Genomic DNA, 9929 nt, shown 5'->3' with positions numbered 1-9929 from the left:
TCAGGACTGTCTGACACTAGACAACATGGATAAGATCAGATGGCTAGCCTACGTGAAAACATTCTTTGTCGATCTTGGCCTTGAGAGGTATTTCACTGATCCATTAACTATATCTGAGATGCCGAGAAAAGAATTAAAAAAGGTTTGCTTAGCGCTCTTAGGACAGTTGCGCCTTGTAAATGAGATAGGAAAAAGTTCAGTCCAGCATCTTTTGTCTATTCAGACTATCTCTACTGTACAACCATATTTAACATACAATCTGAACCCATATGAAAAATTCCTGCTGACCCGCTTTAGATTCAATATTTTTCACCGTTTAATTTATTTCCCCGAACGGAATGATTGGTCTATGAATCTATCTGCTTGCCCGTGTGATACTATTTCTTTACAATCTTCAATCCATATACTGTTTTTTTGTAAATGTTATATTACACCACGCAGATGATGGATTGTTCCTTTATTGAGATCTACGGGTCTACGAGGTTGCCGTCCAGCTTTTTTAGCGCTTCAGTTTCTGGAAAATGAACTATATGCTAAATCTATAGCTTGTTTTCTGAAATTTTGTGTCAATCACCGTCCTAATCTTGGTTAATCATTGGCACAAAGGTATTTTAACTTGATTGCACATGTTTTTTATTTACCTAATGCCCAAATAATTGATGAATTTGCAAATGTATTGTAAGTTTTGTATTGATTTTATTTATTGTCAGATATTGTCTTTTTATATGTACTTTTATGGTTTTTCTACAAATTATGGAAACCGAATAAAGATAATTTGACTTGACTTAACTTGGATATATTGGAAGTCCTTTCCCGTTTAATTTTAAATGTTCAAGATGCAATTGTTAAAGGAAAATCTATGGTTGCTCTCTGGCCTTGTTTGTGTTCCGCTCTTTTGGCTAATTTTCCTAATTCTAAAATATCAAAAGGTGTAACTTTGACTTCAAATAAACCAGGGTGGTTTTCAAATCGGTTACTCTACCTTAAAATAAGTCTTAATAGAGGAACAAGAGCATTGTATAGAAAAGCAAAAGGAACATCTAATTTTGCTGTATCCCAATAAATTAAACAATTCAAAAAGGTATATAAGAATGAAATATGGAAGCGCATTATGAAGGAATTTGGTCTAAATTACATTTTTCATGTAAAACTAAAGTTTCAAGGTTATTCTGGGGTATCATCAATAATCTTGAACTTGGTAATCATAGAGGTAATAGTGCCAATATTGAAGAATTAAGCTGGGTACATTTTTTCCATAACCTTAAATCTGTTCCTCCTGGCACACAGTTTGATTCTAATAAATGCGATTCTGCCCATCATGTCTCGCAAGAAAAAATAAGAGATGGCAGGTCAGACTTAAGTGTCCATGATCCATTAAGTCTCTTTGATAAAGAGCCATGATCGGTAGAGAAAGTTAAAAAAGTAATAAATAATATTAGATCAAATGGAGCCCCCGGCCTGAATGGAATCCCAAACATAGTTTTTAAAGCAAATATAAAACATTGTCCAGAGGTATTAACACTTTTATTTAATGCTGTGCTTAAAACGGGTTCTATTCCCGAATCATGGCAGGGAAGTATCATCCAACCAATATACAAAAGTGGTCCCCAAGACAATCCCGCAAATTATCATTTAATTGCCTTAACGGATGTGGAGGCTAAAATATTTGCTTGTTGTCTTTTGGAAGAACTGGAAGCATGGGCCCTGAGAAAGGATTTGATCCCAAATTTAGTAACTGGTTTTAGAAATGGAGAATCGACTAACACAAATTTGATTTTATTGACATTATTGGGGAATAGGGCCAAATATAGGAAACAAAAGTTGTTTATTTAACTGATTTAAAAGCCACCTTTGATTCTGTACCGCGAAATGTATTATGGTCGAAGTTAACTAATTGGGGCATATCTAACACCTTACTAAAGATGACAAAATTATTATATTCCAATACATGGGTACAGATCAAAGTTGGTGATGGAAGACACACAACTCGTCGCCTCTAAACCAATATTCGATTGAAACAAGGTTGTGTCTTGGCCCCTTGTCTTTTTAATCTTTTTATGTTTGATCTCCCAGTTCATTTTCAACATGTTAATGCCCATTCCCCTGCTATTTTAGGCAAAGAGATTCAGGGCCAGATGTAGGAGCCCTAATACCGGTCGGTAACGACCGAATTCGGCCGTTACCGACCGGTATTAGGGTTTCCAGATGTAGGGGGCCTATATTTTACCGATTCTGTAAAGTTACCGAATCAGTAAATTTACAGAATCGGTAAAATACCGAATCGGTATATTTACCGATTCAGAAAAACCATATGTAGGTGGCACTCCTAAGAGTGCCACAGGCCCTTCAAAATTGGTATTTTACCACCCAATCCTATTGGGTGGTAAAATACAGAATTCAGGTGTGCATGCACATCTGTGCATGCACACCTGTGCAATGTGACACACAGACATGCCCTTAGGGCATGTTGTGACACACAGACATGCCCTTATGGCATGTCTGTGTGCCACATTGCACACAAGTCCAGAATTGGGGTGCTAGAGGGTGTCAAAGTGACACCCCCTGCACCCTTGCAGGATTCGGTATTTACCGATTCTGAAAATACCGAATCTGTATTTCACATTGATTCCTATGGGCTTCAAGGCCCATAGGAATCAATGTGAAATACAGATTCGGTATTTACAGAATCTGTAAATACCGACTCTTACAGATTCGGTAATTTTTTACCTACATCTGCCTCCTTCCAATTTACCGACTTTTAAATACCGAATCGGTATGACTCGGTATTTAAAAGTCGCTAAATCGGATTTACCTACATCTGGCCCTAAATATCTACAATATGCCGACGACGTCATTTTATTAAATCAATCTGTTAAAGAATGAATAATATTAATAGACTCTTTTAACCAATATGTCTCTCAAAATGGTCTAAAAAAAAAAAGAATGACCGTGGGAAAAACGAAATTAGGAAAGAAAGAATGGAATATTAATGGTTTGGTCATTGAATGTGCAAAATCGTACAAATATTTAGGAATCACATTTGACGACAGTATGTCTTTTAGGCAGCATTTTAATAACCTTGAAGCTAAGGGAACATCACTATCATTTGTTTTTAGAAAATTGAGAGACAAGCTATCATGCCCAAATTACAATCACCTGTTGAAGGTTATGAAAGCAAAGTTAATTCCATCCTTGGATTACGGTTCCATTATTTTCTGCGGTAAAGACGCGAAAATTCTTGACGACATTGAAATAAGGATATATAAATCAGTTTTTAGGATTCCTTGATATATTAGCCGTGCCAATATAAGACTAGAATTTGGTCTAAAAAGACAAATATTGGCCCGACAATCTACATTTTTTTAAACCTTATTGTTATTGTCTCGCGCTGAAGAGAGTTCTCTTGCAAATCAGTGTTGCATGAGATGATGAGAAGTGAATACGCGAGTAGCTGGCAAACATACTTAAATGAGTGTCTACGTAATTTTGGTTGCCCAAATCTAGAAGACGAAAAATCAATCAACCAATCAGCTATTTTATTGTCGAGAATAATAGATAAAGATGAACTTAGGGAAAAAAACACTTATGGTCAATTGCAAATTCCTTTGGTAAACTGGCTCCCCAACCATATTTGCTGTTACATTTAAAAACCTTACTTAAGAACAAATTAATGCTACTATGGTTCGGGAGATATCCGACTAAAGATGGAATACCAAAATGGAAAAACAAATGGCCTTCTAAATTGTGTAGGTTATGTGGTTCTTGTGAGGAAACTTTAGTGCATATAGTAACTTTATGCCCCAGATTGTTAGAAGAGCGGAAAACTATATTAAAGTCTATTTTTAATGACTTGGGGGTAAGATCTTGTAAAAACGCCATCATCTTATGTCCAAATGGAGCCACCACCCGTCTTATTTCCCGATTTGTTAAGTTTATTTTTATAGCTGAAAAGAAACTTTGTAATATTGAAAATTGAAGTGAAGATATTTACGATACGAAAATTATTTTAAATGCTGCAATGTATTTCTTGGGTTATGCACGGTCTTTAAACCGTAGTCGTTAGGGTTTGATAGCCCAAGTATACTGTTGCTGTTTGTTATATTGCTATTAAATGGTTTTAGGGATAGTGCTGGCATCCTTTAAATTAAAACTGTTTAAGTCTACTTAGCAGAAACACATACGATCTCCAAAGTTTGAACAATTGTATTCTACTACGACTTCTACTTCCTTGTCTCTGTTTGCATTGTTATAAAGTGCCTTTTAGACCGATGTATGGAATATTGTAAATCAAAGTTGCCAGCAATAAGCAGTTTATTTTTTGTTGCTAAAGTCTATTACTATAAATGCACTTTATTGCTAACGTCATTCCTAATGCAATTCTACTTTGGGTGTTTGTTTTTTTATTTATCTTTCACTATTCTAAAGTTTTTTGGTATATTGACAACTTTAGCTGCTAGCACAAGGCACTTTAGTTTCTGCTGCTAAAAGTTTACTAGCACAATTGCACTTTCTTGCTAAAGCTGTCTTAAATGTTATTTTATTGGCCGTTTTTTTTTTTTTTAAAAACCTTTATTAAGAAAATGGATGCATACATATACGGGCCTACAACCCGGAGGCCGGCCACGGAGTAAAACTGGAGGGCACCATTATCAATTAGAGGCATGGAGTGGTTAAACGATATCACAGAACGCTGCAAGTCCATGGTACAAACTAACTAGAACCACTCGACACAGGATCAGAGAAGGTTAATTTATATAATAAAAGAATAAGGGATCGGTTGTATAAGTAGCAACCTGGTGGACACAGCGGGGGACACACCAGCTATATCCTGGCAGTTCATCTACAAAGCAATAATCGGAAAGGTCCAGAGCGTGCAAAAACTAGCTTTGGTTACAATTCACACTGGTAGTGTCCACGCGCGACCTCATGCACCCAGATACAAACTGAATAGCGTTTTTGTGGTAATAAAGCAATCAGGGAGACAGACATGTTACAATCATTATACAACCCGACCCAAGAAATAAGAAAACAAAAATACTAAAAAGGAAGGAATGGGGGGACTCCACGATACTGTACCCACCCCACGGCGGCAATGGCGACCAACAATACAAATAGCGAACGTGATTAGGGGCGGGGCAACTAAGTCAGTAGAAATAGAGCCATAAACATCACATTACATGCAATACCTATTACACCCCCCCAGTTACTCACCCCGCAGGAATACGCACAGTCGTGACAGTCCAAGAAAGGGACACAAAAGAGCCATAGAAACAAAGAACTACCTAATAGACCCTAATCCACCCGCCCCACCCTGCACCCCTGCAGAAGGCTATGGCCTACCCCCCCAGCAGCGTGCCTGTCACCCTAATTATGAACCCGAAATATAGAATAAGATGATATAGAGAAAAAGGGGAAAGAAGAAGAAAAAAGAGAAAAGAATAAAAAGAAAAAGGGGAAAACCTGGGGAGAGGCGCCATGAAGCAGATGGCGCGGCTCCCGCCCCCGACCCGCAGAAACCATGAGCGTGGCCCAAAACGAAACTAGCAAGCAGTCAATTACTCATAATTATGAAGGAATCAACGAAGTGTCACAATTTAGGGCAGTCCATTACTCCGTTCACCAAGTAGAAGTCCTCCGAAGCAAGAACCGGGATCATCCCAGTCCTTTCTTAGCTAACGCCTCGATGTGCGTCGATGCCGTGGGCACAACACGTAGCGATGAGGGAAGACCATGAAAGAGTCTCAGGACGATCAATGGAAGCAGCCCACGGGACCTCCTCTGCCAATGGCGATGTGGGAGCCGTGCACGGCAGTCGCGCACACCAGTGTCGGGGATCCCCAACGGTTCCTCCCGATCACGTATCGGACCACCGCTACCCCAACCAGCAGACGGGAAACAGTCAACAGCCACCTCGGGCCCAGCCGCACCTCCAGGAGACGCCCCGGGAACAATTGCAGCCATCACAGCATCCTGTATACAAGAGTCCCGGGCCATGGTCGATGTCCAATTCGTTAACGCTTGCAGGACGTCGCCAATCGTGGGCTCCCGCTCACCAGTGCAGGCCCAAGCGGAGCACAAGGGCAAGGAATCGGCATCCCGGGACTTCACAAAAGGCCTGGTATCCGCCGCCATTTTGCGGCCAGTACTCCATCTCTTTGGAATCATCTCCAGGGGTGGGCTCAACAGTAGGACCCCCACGGGATCCCCCTCAAGCGTACAATCCGCACCCACTGTGCTAAAATGACGATCACCAAAAGAGGGGGACCCGCCGGCGACACCACTCCGCAAGATTCACTCTCACCACGGAGCGATGGAGTCCGGCACGATCGGACGGCAACAAAGGGGGGGAGCCACCAGCCCGGCGCCCCCCACACACAGCTTGCCGCACACCACCTCTGGAGCACCGGACGGTAGTCCCAGGCGCAGTCATTTGCCTCCGGGCTCTTCGCACATCGGCGTCTTCCGGCCGGCCCCAATCCTCCACTCCAGGCCGCCGCCGTCACCGTCTCGCCGGCAACTCGCTAAAAGTGAGGCCCCGGTCTCAACCCCGGAGAGGCCGCATCTCGCGAGAGGACGCCGCTGCGGACCCACCGATTATCGGAGCCTTCAGGATGGTCGGTAAGTGACTGCAAAGCTTTGCATGTAAATTTTGCACCTTTTGGGCAGGATAGATGACAGGATATGCGGAGTTAGGCAGGACGGACGGCGGAGCCGAGCTAAAGTGCGGCCATCTCAATGTCGAGCTTGGCTCCTCCCCCCTATTGGCCGTTTTTACCTTCGCAGTTCCCATTGTTATAAAGTTTTCTTTAGAGTAATGTATTGTATACTGTAAATTATAGATGCTGGCACAATGCACTTTCTTTTTGCATGCTGATCATTTGCAGTCAAAAAAACTATGTTAGGGCTTAGTTGTAGATATTTGCTTGGATATAAATGTACACTGTAGCTGCATTTTTTTAATCTAATTTTATTTTGTATATGTACTTTGCTGATTGTAATGATTTTAAGTAATCAACAAATAAATACTTACTTATTTACCCTCATTCTGCACCCGCACAAAGACTTCAGTGTGCTGTCGGCCTTTACACCTTAGAATGGAAGCTACTTCGCGGTTTTCTGGTGCAACTCTCCAACCATTTCCGAAAGGAAATTGTCAGATAGGAGTTTGTGACTGTTAGCAAAATCACATGTTCATGGGCATTCACAAACTTTCAATGCAAACCACACCTTGGTCCTCCCTCTTGCATACATTTAACCATTTTCAGCCTTAAGCATAGGTTTACTTCCAAATCAGGCATGTGTCGCTTGCTTGCTGATAATCCAGCAGTCCGCAGTGGCTTTATAGAACCTCTAATTACATAAATCTCATAATATGAAGGATCCTCCAAGGCTCGTTTTATCAACAAACCCACAAACAAAGATATTTATATCTGCAAGTGAAAGCAGAAAGAATCAAAGAAAATGTAGAATGTATGTACGCTATGCAAATAAAACTGCATAATAACATATACTTTATATTAAACACTGATAACATTCCTTTAGGTATTAACTAGTCTTGGGTGGTGCGGATTGGGAATGGTGGAGAGGCATTGAATAAAAGGTGCTCATCTTTTATTTTCCAAATTAAAAATAAAACTATCTATGATCTATAGTGGGCTACTGCTAGAGTATTTGTACTTCAAAGCTCATTGGAACTGAACAAACAAATGATGCACAGGAGACACAAAGTACCAGCGAGAAATAAAAAGAAAGGATTTCAGTGGTCTTCTGATAGGTTGCAGGTCAGGTTGCGAACATAGATAAAGTGGCAAGGAATTCCAGTTTTTTAGGTCTCGCTATTCGATGCGCATGCGCATCGAGCTTGCGAGGATATAGGGCTTTAACCAGAGTTAAACTAACTGGGCGATTTGGTGCTGTGCCCGTGGCTTTTAGGTCAATGCGCAAGCGCATTGACCTAAAATGCGCGTGCACAGCACCAAATCGCCAGCCATCTGTTCCCCAGCTTGGATCTCCTGGCTTCTCCTCCCCTAATTATCCGCACATCAAAGGCTGCTCCCGCCCCCTGCTTCACACTTCAAACAAATGCTACCGAGAGCATTTCCCGCCCGGCCGCTTTTAATTTCATTTCGCAAGCAGTTCCCCCTCCTCCCTCTCCTCCCTCTCCTGACTTTCACCTGCCTGCCTCACCAATCCAAACTGAGGCGCTGCTGCTCCAGTCCCTGTATTACTCCCACTCATCTATGATTAGGAATAAAAGACTGTCGGTTAAAACAGTTTCAAGATAAAAAATGGTGCTGCTCCAGTCCCTGTATTACTCCCACTCATCTATGATTAGGAATAAAAGACTGTCGGTTAAAACAGTTTCAAGATAAAAATGGTTTCCCATTACTTTTGCAGAATGTTCTGCATTTCCTTAACCGCCTCCAACTCTCCGACTTTCACATGCACATACCACTTTGCTGATACTGACCGAGACATGCGCTTTATAAGCAGGAAATAGAATTCTACAGGAAACAATACTACCGAAGACCATTCGAGGGTGTGAGCTCAATGCCACCGAAGAGTACGTACAATTATTATACTTAAAGTTCAGTCAACTACCCTTGATGCACGGACAACCTTTGAAGAAAGCGAAAAGCATGTACCCTCACCCTCACCCTCACTCACCCTCAACCCCTCACCCTCACTCACCCTCAACCCCTCACCCTCACTCACCCTCACCCTCACTCACCCTCAACCCCTCACCCTCAACCTCAACCCCTCACCCTCACTCACCCTCACCCTCACTCACCCTCACTCACCCTCACCCTCACTCACCCTCAACCCCTCACCCTCACTCACCCTAAACCCCTCACCCTCACTCACCCTCACCCTCACCCTCACTCACCCTCAACCCCTCACCCTCACTCACCCTCAACCCCTCACCCTCACTCACCCTCAACCCCTCACCCTCAACCCCTCACTCACCCTCACTCTCACTCACCCTCAACCCCTCACCCTCACCCTCACTCACCCTCACTCACCCTCACTCACCCTCAACCCCTCACCCTCACTCACCCTCAACCCCTCACCCTCACTCACCCTCAACCCCTCACCCTCACTCACCCTCAACCTCTCACCCTCACTCACCCTCACTCACCCTCACCCTCACTCACCCTCACTCACCCTCAACCCCTCACCCTCACTCACCCTCACTCACCCTCACTCACCCTCACCCTCACTCACCCTCACTCACCCTCACCCTCACTCACCCTCACTCACCCTCACCCTCACTCACCCTCACTCACCCTCACTCACCCTCAACCCCTCACCCTCACTCACCCTCACTCACCCTCACCCTCACTCACCCTCAACCCCTCACCCTCACTCACCCTCAACCCCTCACCCTCACCCTCACTCACCCTCAACCCCTCACCCTCAACCCCTCACTCACTCTCACTCATCCTCACTCACCCTCAACCCCTCACCCTCACTCACCCTCAACCCCTCACCCTCACTCACCCTCAACCCCTCACCCTCACTCACCCTCACTCACCCTCAACCCCTCACCCTCACCCCTCACCCTCACCCTCACTCACCCTCAACCCCTCACCCTCACTCACCCTCCACCCCTCACCCTCACTCACCCTCAACCCCTCACCCTCACTCACCCTCACTCACCCTCACCCTCACTCACCCTCAACCCCTCACCCTCACCCTCACTCACCCTCACTCACCCTCAACCCCTCACCCTCACTCCCCCTCACCCTCACTCACACTCACTCACCCTCAACCCCTCACCCTCACCCTCACTCACCCTCACCCTCACTCACCCTCACCCACCCTCACCCTCACTCACCCTCACTCACCCTCACTCACCCTCACTCACACTCAACCCCTCACCCTCACTCACCCTCACCCTCACTCACCCTCGCCTTCACTCACCCTCA

The sequence above is a fragment of the Lissotriton vulgaris genome, chromosome 1_1, assembly GCF_964263255.1.
Source record: "Lissotriton vulgaris chromosome 1_1, aLisVul1.2, whole genome shotgun sequence".
In the NCBI taxonomy this organism is placed as follows: Eukaryota; Metazoa; Chordata; class Amphibia; order Caudata; family Salamandridae; genus Lissotriton; species Lissotriton vulgaris.
The sequence above is the reverse complement of the archived record's forward strand: the minus strand, read 5'-3'. Positions refer to the sequence as shown.